The following is a 9,528-nucleotide window of genomic DNA, read 5'->3' as shown; positions in this document are numbered from 1 at the left end:
ATATAACTGCAGGAAGGCCATAACTGACTCAGGCAACTCATCATTCCTATCAGAGTAGGCTTCAAACACAGGTGAAAATACAGAGACACCAAAACCAGCTACAGTCCTGTCCTACACCATTCCTCAATCTTGTCAAATGCCTGCCTTTCAGATATTAGTGGGTACATTATGGAAGATTTGACTATGCAATTCCAGTCTTATACTCTTCTCAACTTTAGCCATAACATTACTATATCTGTCTATCCAGTAATTACTCTTTACTCTCTTGAATTTTGCTTCTCCACATCTGTAGTATGGATTCTCCAGCACATTGGCCTATTATACACTTCCACAATGGCACTAACTGATACCCTGACTGACACTGTTATTAAAAGTTTTATCTGTATAATGGGAATATAAGAGTTTAAATGCAAAGACCCTTTATATCTATAAAGTATTGCAAACAAAATAACTCAGTAAAAATAATGTACTACTTCAGTCTATAAAGTCTGTGAATAATGGGAAACTCTGTAAGATGTATAATTGTGCCATCCCTTCATTGGCAGTAATGGAATTTAATAAAATAGCATTAAAATATCCTGCAGTGTATAGTTTTTATTTTATGGTAAATTTACACTTATCTCCTATTTTAATTATTATTAAAATGCTGGCATGTAAAATACAGTGACTATCTGAAAACACTGAAGTCAGGAGGGCACAGACTGCAGAAGACCTATGGTGAACACCAATTTTCCCAGGAATGTTGCAGAAATACTTGAGCTTCGGATCGAGTGTCCCACTTGGGACCCTTCAGAACCTCGCCATAAGCATTGCCTCCATCCGCTGTTCCTGAGTTTTGTCCCAGTATAACAAACATGCATTCATAGGTAAAGGGCTTTCCTGAGTTCCATGAGCCACTCTGGCAAATGGTGGAACATGAGGAGGAAATGTGGGAAATTGATTCACAGCCATTCAGTCAGTTAACCACCTTGACTGCACTTGTGTCTGAGGTTGGGTCAGTCTTGTAGAATTGACTCTTCAGTGTTTGAGATGTGGTTGGATCTCCAGGTACACAGTGTCAGAATGGACTTAAAATGTAAGATACCCAGCTGATGTTAGAGAATTGTTTATTGGAAAAATAGCACAGACACCTCACAGAAACATTCTGTGTTGAGTGTGAGCACAAGGAAAAACAGTTGGAGTGGACTATGTTAGAATGGTGAGCACTCTGGACTCTGAGTCTGGAGAAAAACATTGGTTTTCCAATACACAATATTGATGTTAAAATATATTCATATACTCAGGGAGACTCTCAAGAACAAGAGATTTTATTTGGAAATACCAGAAGTGTTGCAATCTGGGATTGGCATGTTATCAAATTCATAGGAACATCTGAGGAAATCTGGACAACAGCACCCTTTAACAACAGACTTCTCTGTACATGCAAACTGCTTTGAACAAAGATGATTGAGGAATGGAACTCAGTACAGGAGTTGACATGTATTCATTGATGGAGATGTTTATTGATAGGCAACTGTCCTCATGCCAGGGGCTCATCTGAAATACTGGGTGCCAGAGGAATTTCCTCTGATAAATTCTGGAGGAGGGAAACCTGCAGATATTTCAGGAATGCACCCATAATAGCCTCTTCTTTTTCATTTAAAAGTTTATTTTTTATCTTGTTTATTTAAAAGATAAGGAGAGAAAGAGAGAGAGAGGAGAGGGAGAGAGAGAGAGAATCTCCCATCCACTGGTTTTGGTTCACGTTCACTCCACAAGAGCTGAACCAGTTACCAGAAACTATCCTGGTCTCTCACACAGTTGGCAGAAACTCAAGTACTTGGGCCATCATCTGCTGTCTCCCAGTTGCATTAGCAGGAAGCTGAGTTGAAGGAACTCAGTCCTTTGCAATCTCATTGAGCTGCATGCATCTCAAGCAGTGGCTTAAGCCACTGTGCCACAACACTTACCCAAGAGCCACTTTCCTAGGTGCACTCTCCACTCCATTTGGTTAGGGTTCAAACAAATGATTCTTTTTATTATGAGTAATTTCCACTATAATCATCAGAAAAATGCAGAAAAGAGATACAATGAAATATGACTCCACTACTTAAGATGACTATGGTCAAAAACATATTGACAAGGATATGGAGAAAGAGAATCCAACTACATTATTGATACAATTATAAATTAGTACATTCATTATGAATAACAGTATGGAGTTTGCTCAAAAAATTAAAAATATAGTTACCATTTGAAAAATCACTCCCATTTCTGGGTATATACCTGAAAGAGTTGAAACAGTATTGCAAAGAGCTATCTACATTCTCATGTTCATTATAGCACTATTCACAAAAAAAAAATAATAATCATAGAAGTAACTTAAATGTCTTTTGGTGGATGCATGTATTCTTTTAAAAATGTGGTACAGATTATGGCATTGTAGTATCGCAGGTTAGGCCATTCCCTACAATACCACATTCCATTGAGTTCCAGCTGCTCTGCTTCTGATCCAGCTCCCTGTTAACATGCCTGAGAAAGCAGTAGAAGATGGCTCAAGTCTTTGGGCCCCTGTACCCTCAGGGGAGACCTGGATGGAGTTCAAGACTCCTAGCTTTGGCCTGGTCTAGCTCCAGCTGTTGCAGCTATTTGAGGGCTGAACTAGTGCATGGAAGATTTCTCTGTCATTCTGACTCTCATTCCCTCCCTGTAACTCTACCCTCAAAGAAATAAATAAATCTTTTTTAAAAATCCATAATTAGTGATATAGGATAAAGATAACATTGAATTTCACTGAAACAGAAAAGGCTGCCAAGCATATACAACTTGATTCCACTTGCAATTTCTATTTTATACTTGGTGAAAGTATGCTTTGGTTTTTCATTTTTATAATTTTTTTCATTTGAAGGCAGAGAGCCCGTGAAAGACATGCACACACACAGAGGTCAAGGGCTGTCTTAACCATTGATTCACATGCCAAGTGTCCACAAAGTTCAGGGCTGAAACAGGCAGAAGGCAAGAATTAGGAGTTGGATCCAGGTATCCCACAAGGTGGCAGAGACCCAACTACTTGAACCATCACATGCTGGCTCCTTAGATATCCATTATCAGGAAGCTGTAATGGAAAACAGAGCCAGCACTCAAACCTAGGCACTAAGATATGGGTTAAGGTCATCCCTAATGTCAGCTAAGCCATGGCATAAAATGTCTACCCTAAAAGCACTCTTCTTGAACTATCTACACATTACCATATTACAGAGAATTCAACAATTCACCTGTATTCTGCTATATTCTTTTTCATGTGTAAGCCTATTATCTGTCAGGATCCAGCTTCATAGATTATGGATATACTGATTCTTAGTACTTCTTTATCATTATTTTGAAATAGATATATTGGGGCCTGTGTTGCAGTGTAGCAGGTAAAGCCATGGCCTGTGGTGTAGGCATCCCATATGGACGCCAGTTGAAATTCCAGCTGCTCTACTTCCAAACCAACTTCCTGCTAATGCACCTCAGAAAGCAATGTAGGATGGCCCATGTGCTTGGGCTCCTGCACGCATGTGGGATACCTGGAAGAAACTCCTGGATCCTGGCTTTGGCCTGCCCAAGCCCTGGCCATTGTAGCCATTTGGGGAATGAACCAGAGAATGAAAGATCTTTCTGTATCTCCTGTATCTCTGTAATTCTGCTTTTCAAATAAATAAAACATTTTTTAAAAGAAGCATATATATATATGCACACACACACAAACATACATTCGTGATATACACACACACAAACATACATTTGTGATAATTTAATCAGTGAAGTACTTTTACTTAAAGGTCTTCAAATTCAAACCCACCAGTCTTATATCAATATATTTCTATAAATGTGATAGCTTTTTACTTCAGTGCTGTGTTAAAAATACAAGCAAAGATACAGTTATAAGAATTGTGTAATTAAATTTTATATAGAATATATGATAAAAATTAAATAAATTTAACAGCAGTTAATTCAATCCATATATGTGTCTGCACAATTCTTATAAAAGACAAAAACATGAATAGCTATGATTAAGTAAGCACATGCAATGACAGCTACAGCAAAACCGTCCACAGAAAGACAATGATGGAGAAGTGTCAACATATGTGAAAACATATGCGTACAAAAATTACATGTACAAAAAATATTCTTAGAAAATGTACTACTGGCTGGCACCGCGGCTCAATAGGCTTATCCTCTGCCTACAGTGCCGGCACACGGGGTTCTAGTCCCAGTCAGGGCGCCGGATTCTGTTCTGGTCGCTCCTCTTCCAGTCCAGCTCTCTGCTGTGGCCAGGGAGTGCAGTGGAGGATGGCCCAAGTGCTTGGGCCCTGCACCCCATGGGAGACCAGGAGAAGCACCTGGCTCCTGGCTTCGGATCAGCACGGTGCGCTGGTCGCAGCACTCCAGCCGCAGCGGCCATTGGAGGGTGAACCAACGGCAAAGGAAGACCTTTCTCTCTGTCTCTCTCACTGTCCACTCTACCTGTCAAAATTTTAAAAAAAAATGAACATAGACAGGACTTCAAAAAAATCCCTGTGTAACTCTTTTACGACATATGTATACATATCTGCTCACTCATCATGCCCTCTCCTGAACACCTGCACCCAGCTACAGCTTGCTGTAAACAGCTAGCCCTCTGATATGCACAAGCATTTCTGTCTCAGATCTTTTATTGTTAAAAAGAGCTTCATACAGTATAGATTCTGAGTTAGGTTTTGCTGATTAAATATATTACATTGGTCAACACGGTGGCATAGCTGGTTAAACTTCCATTTGCAATGTGGCAATACCATATCAGAACATTTGTTCAAATCCCAGCTGCTCCACTTCTGTCCAACCATCTGCTAAAGCAGTGGGTGAAGCCCAAGTAATTGGATCCCTGCCTCCCACCTGGGAGACCCAGATGGCGTTCCAGGTTACTGGCTTTGACCTGACCCAGCCCCAGTCTTTGTGTCCATAATGGGATGAACAAGTAAATGAAAGGTCCTTCTGTCATCCCCTCTATCACTCTGCCTTTCAAATGAGTAAATAAATACAAGGAGTCTTTCCAAAAGGCACACTACACTATTTTTTTCTGTATAAACTTCAGAGACAAAAGGAAGAATAGAAATAATAAATATAATACTGAAGATTGAAATTCTTTTTGATGAAAGGAAAAAATATTACCCATGATTTTTACACATTAGTTATGAAATTCTTTCCAACAAAGATATTTGATGTCCCAATAACCACATTCCTACCCTGAAGTCCCACCAATTAGTATCATTCAGCTTTTGATCCTTACAACACTAGTTTAAGTGCTACAACAAAGCTGGAGTACAACAGAATAAACTATTCTCCATATGCTCTCTAAAAGGATGAAGCCTGATACTCCAATTCCTTACATTGTTTTGACTTGTGAGAGGATTTATGTACCAGATTTATTTTCCCTATTATAAATCATTTGAATTTCTATTGTCAATCTTAATTATTGCTTCCCTAGATTTATGTATTGTGTGCCCTTAGTGGGATCAGCATCCATAACCAATCCAATTCTATTTAGGAGAGGACACTTTTCTTCAAAGTATTACTCAGTGCAACATGGATATCTTTGTTCCTCAAACTGTAGATGAAAGGATTCATCATTGACCCCACAATGGTATAAAAAATAGTAGATATGTTATCTTGAGGCAGAGACCCAGCAGGAGAAGGCTAAAGATATATAAAAGCTGCAGATCCAAAGAAAAGACAAACAGCAATTATGTGTGAGCTGCAGGTACTGAAGGCCATGGGCAGAATGGATGCGGAGGATGTTGGAGAGGATCTGAGTATAAGAAACAAAAAGAGTGAGACTGGGCACTGTTACATTGATGCCCACCACAATGAAAACCACCAGCTCATTGATGTAGGTGCTTGTGCAGGAGAGCTGGAGGAGTGGAGATATGTCACACACGAAATGATTGATGATGTTGCTGTCACAGAAGGTGAGTCTCAGCATGCATGCAGTGTGGGCCATGGCACCCACAAACCCCATTTAATATGTCCACACTGTTAACATGAGGCAGACCTGAAGGGACATGTTGATCTTGTACAGCAGGGGCTTGCAGATGGCCACATATCAGTCATAGGCCATCAATGTCAAGACACAGCACTCATCAATAACAAAGAAAGAGAAGAAAAAGAGCTGAGTCATGCACTCAGCATAGGAGATGATGTTCTGTTTCACAAAACTCACCAGCATTCTGGGCATTATGACACAGGAGTAGCAGAGATCAATGAAGGACAGATTGAAGAGGAAGTAGTACATGGGGGTGTGCAGGTGAGGGTTCAGACCAATCAGAACAATCAAGCCCAGGTTCCCCACCACAGTGACCACATAGATTCCCAGGAAGAGGAAGAAGAGAGACAGCTGCAGTTCTGGCTGTTGTGTCAAGCCCTGCAGGATAAATTGGGTCACTGTGGAATCATTTTCTGAGGTCATTCTTCTCTCGAATATATCTGTGAAAGGAAGAAAAGTAGAAACACTAACATATGAGAACCCAGCTTTCTTCACCCAACCCCTCTCTCATTAGACTGAGACCGAGAACAGGAGAATGAACTCAAACCCACCCTGATGTGCACTTTCATCTCCTCCATTTTACAAAACTGAGAGGATGTTAAAGCTGATGGTCAAGAAGACTTAGAACATTTCTGGAAGAAGGAGACTCAGGAGCTGTCTGACAGCTCTTGACTCTACAGCATCTCCAGTCCACGATGCTCACCTCAGGGTCAATAGTGGTCTCAGATAAAAGGTGCTGAGGTATTTCAAGAACTCCTGGGCAGCTATAGATAAGGTGTAGAAGGAAACTAGCAGGGCAGATGCAATCAACACTCACCCTTCTGCATCAAGAATCAGGGGAAGATCTTGTAAACTCTTCCCCCTTTCTCACTGATGTGTAGGTGGCTTTGATGAATTTCAGGGGTGAGGAGCCCAGAAAAGAAATTCTCTCTTGTTTCATGCAGTTGTGGGACTGAGGATGCCAGAGCACAATCTTCAATCTCCCAGGCTGTAGAGAGCCATGAGTCACAAATCATGGACACTCACAGTGCCTCTTCGCAAGGTGTCCTAGCCAACACAGGTGGGGTTAAATAGCATTTGCCAGTGCCAGTAGAGCCACTTGCCAATATGACTCAGAGAATATTATGGGTTAGGAAATCCAAGGGGCCTAATTACAAATTGGAATACCTATGTTTCTCCAGTGTTTCCCTAAAAGTCAGCCTTTTAGCAAAGCACAGTTTCCTAGACCGCCTTTACGGTCAAGTTCACTTTAATGGCACTGACTTTTTAGAACAATTCCAGTATGCATACATTTTGGTGTTCTACTAAATGAGTAAAATCCCCAAAACGAAAAGCAGGATGACCACTCCTGCAACCACATCAAAATTTGTATATGAAATACTATACATTTATTTGTTTTTCTTCTCACAACACATTAAGCCCCCACAATCATTTGACTTCAAGCTCTTAGAGAATAGGGTTACTATTCATTTTCTACAATGTCATTTCTGCAGCAACTTAGAGAAATACTTGTCACATATATCAGGTAGTTGATTTAAAAAATGAATAATTGAATGATAATCTCTTCTCCATCTGTCTTGTTACCTATACTTGATCTTTCAATAAAATCTTGTCCATTCGAAAATGATTTATATAGTTTTCATGTTATATTTGTAGACCTGAATGGGGCACAAGATAAAACATGAGTAGGGCATGTATACTCAGAGGTCATCAAAGAGAAATTCAGAAAAAGACTCACATTTCCCTCCTGCCTGAAAACATGGAGAACTTGCATAGGCTCTCCAAGAGGTCTCTCCCCAAAAGACTACAAGAGCATAAACTCAGATCAAAGGTAGGTTTGAATCAGTACAGAAAGCTCTCAAGGGCAAACCTTAAAGGTCTGCTCAATATAGAAGATCATCAGAAGCCACTCATTATTTTTATTTATTTATTGGCACAGAATTGAAAGGGTGAAAGTGCAGATGTAGGAAGATTTGTATGGTGGCAACCTAAAGGAATGAGCTTCAGGAAGCAAATATACCTATAATTCATCAGCCTATCAATGATTTTCAACAAAATTCTCTGAGTTACACTTTTACTATGAATGTTTCTTAGAAACCAACATGTGGAAAAGGTATTACAAAGGAAGAATCATCAGAACTTCTCATAATTGAGGATAAAAATAGAAATAAACTTATAGATGTTAATCTATATATTTATGAAAAGTCTTCTATATGCTGATTCACTCCCCAAATGGCCTCAACAGCTGGTGCTGAGCCAGACTGAAGCTAGAATCAAGGAGCTTCTTCTGGGTCTCCCACATGGGTGCAGGGGCCCAAGAACTTGGGCCATTTTCTACTGCTTTCCTAAGTGCACTAGCAGAGAGGTAGATTGGAAACGGAGCTGCTGGCACTCAAACTGCCACCTATACCTGCTATGCCACAGCACTGGCCCCAGCTTCTTTTTATGTAACTCAAGCCCCATATGTTCTAACTTGCCAAGTTAACTGGTAATTTAAGATTGATATTATACTACACAATGAAGATACATTAAAAAAAAATGTGTTCTACATAAATGGATGTTTGATTTGCAGGATTATGTCAGACTAAGCTAACCTGCTAAAATACCAAGAAATCATGGCCAATGTCTAAAATGATTTATGTAGTTTTCATGTTGTTTCATGTAGTTTCAATGTCTAAAATATAATCACCTAGATTCTATACTGTAAAGGAGAATTTTTCAAGTAAAATTAAATTGTCATTTGGATCTGGCTAAAAGGTCCATGAGAGTCTCACAGGCATGGAAAGCCATGACACGGTGGCAAAAAAACAATCTAAATGAAAGACCCTGGTGAACAAGACCCCAGCAGAAGGAACAGGCCATCATAGCAAGAGTCTCGGGTGATTGCTGACGTCATAAATAAGAGTGCCAATTGTTAAATCAACAACGGGAGTCACTGGGTACATGCTCCCCACGTAGGATCTTTGTCCTTAATGTGTTTTACTATGAAACTTAAAAACACTACTAGTCGAACAATACCCTATACCTTGTGCGGTTGTGTGAGTGCAGCCTGTTGAAACCCTTGCTTAGTATATACTAAGTTGATCTTCAGTATATGAAGGTAATTGAAAATGAAACTCGATAAAGGGTGGGATGGGAGAGGGAAAGGGGAGGGCCACGGGAGGGAGGGAGGCTGTGGTGGTGGTGGTGGGGGGAGCCACAACAATACAATAAGTTGCACTTTGTAAATTCACATTTATGAAATAAAAAATTTAAAAAAAGAAAATAATATGAGGTTTGTATCAAGGTTTGTATTTCTAAACATGTAATGCATGTTAACAGAAACTATGAAGACAAAAGTGAAGAGATATTCATTCAGGAAAGTTAGGGCAACACTGCATTCAGTTCTACTGAATGAAATATGCTTAGCTTTGTTGAACACTTTGCTTCCCAAAATTTCTGGTCACAGAACACTTTTTGTGCTGCTTCAGGGGAATACTGAGTGG

General features: G+C 39.9%; 1 pseudogene; it reads right to left on the bottom strand.

Moving 5' to 3' along the window:
* Positions 1-5,544: 5,544 nt before the first annotated feature.
* On the bottom strand, positions 5,545-6,466 carry LOC133764729 (olfactory receptor 8B3-like; annotated as a pseudogene).
* Positions 6,467-9,528: the final 3,062 nt, after the last annotated feature.

Source organism: Lepus europaeus, chromosome 7, assembly GCF_033115175.1.
Source record: "Lepus europaeus isolate LE1 chromosome 7, mLepTim1.pri, whole genome shotgun sequence".
NCBI classification, from domain to species: Eukaryota; Metazoa; Chordata; class Mammalia; order Lagomorpha; family Leporidae; genus Lepus; species Lepus europaeus.
The sequence above is the reverse complement of the archived record's forward strand: the minus strand, read 5'-3'. Positions and strand labels throughout refer to the sequence as shown.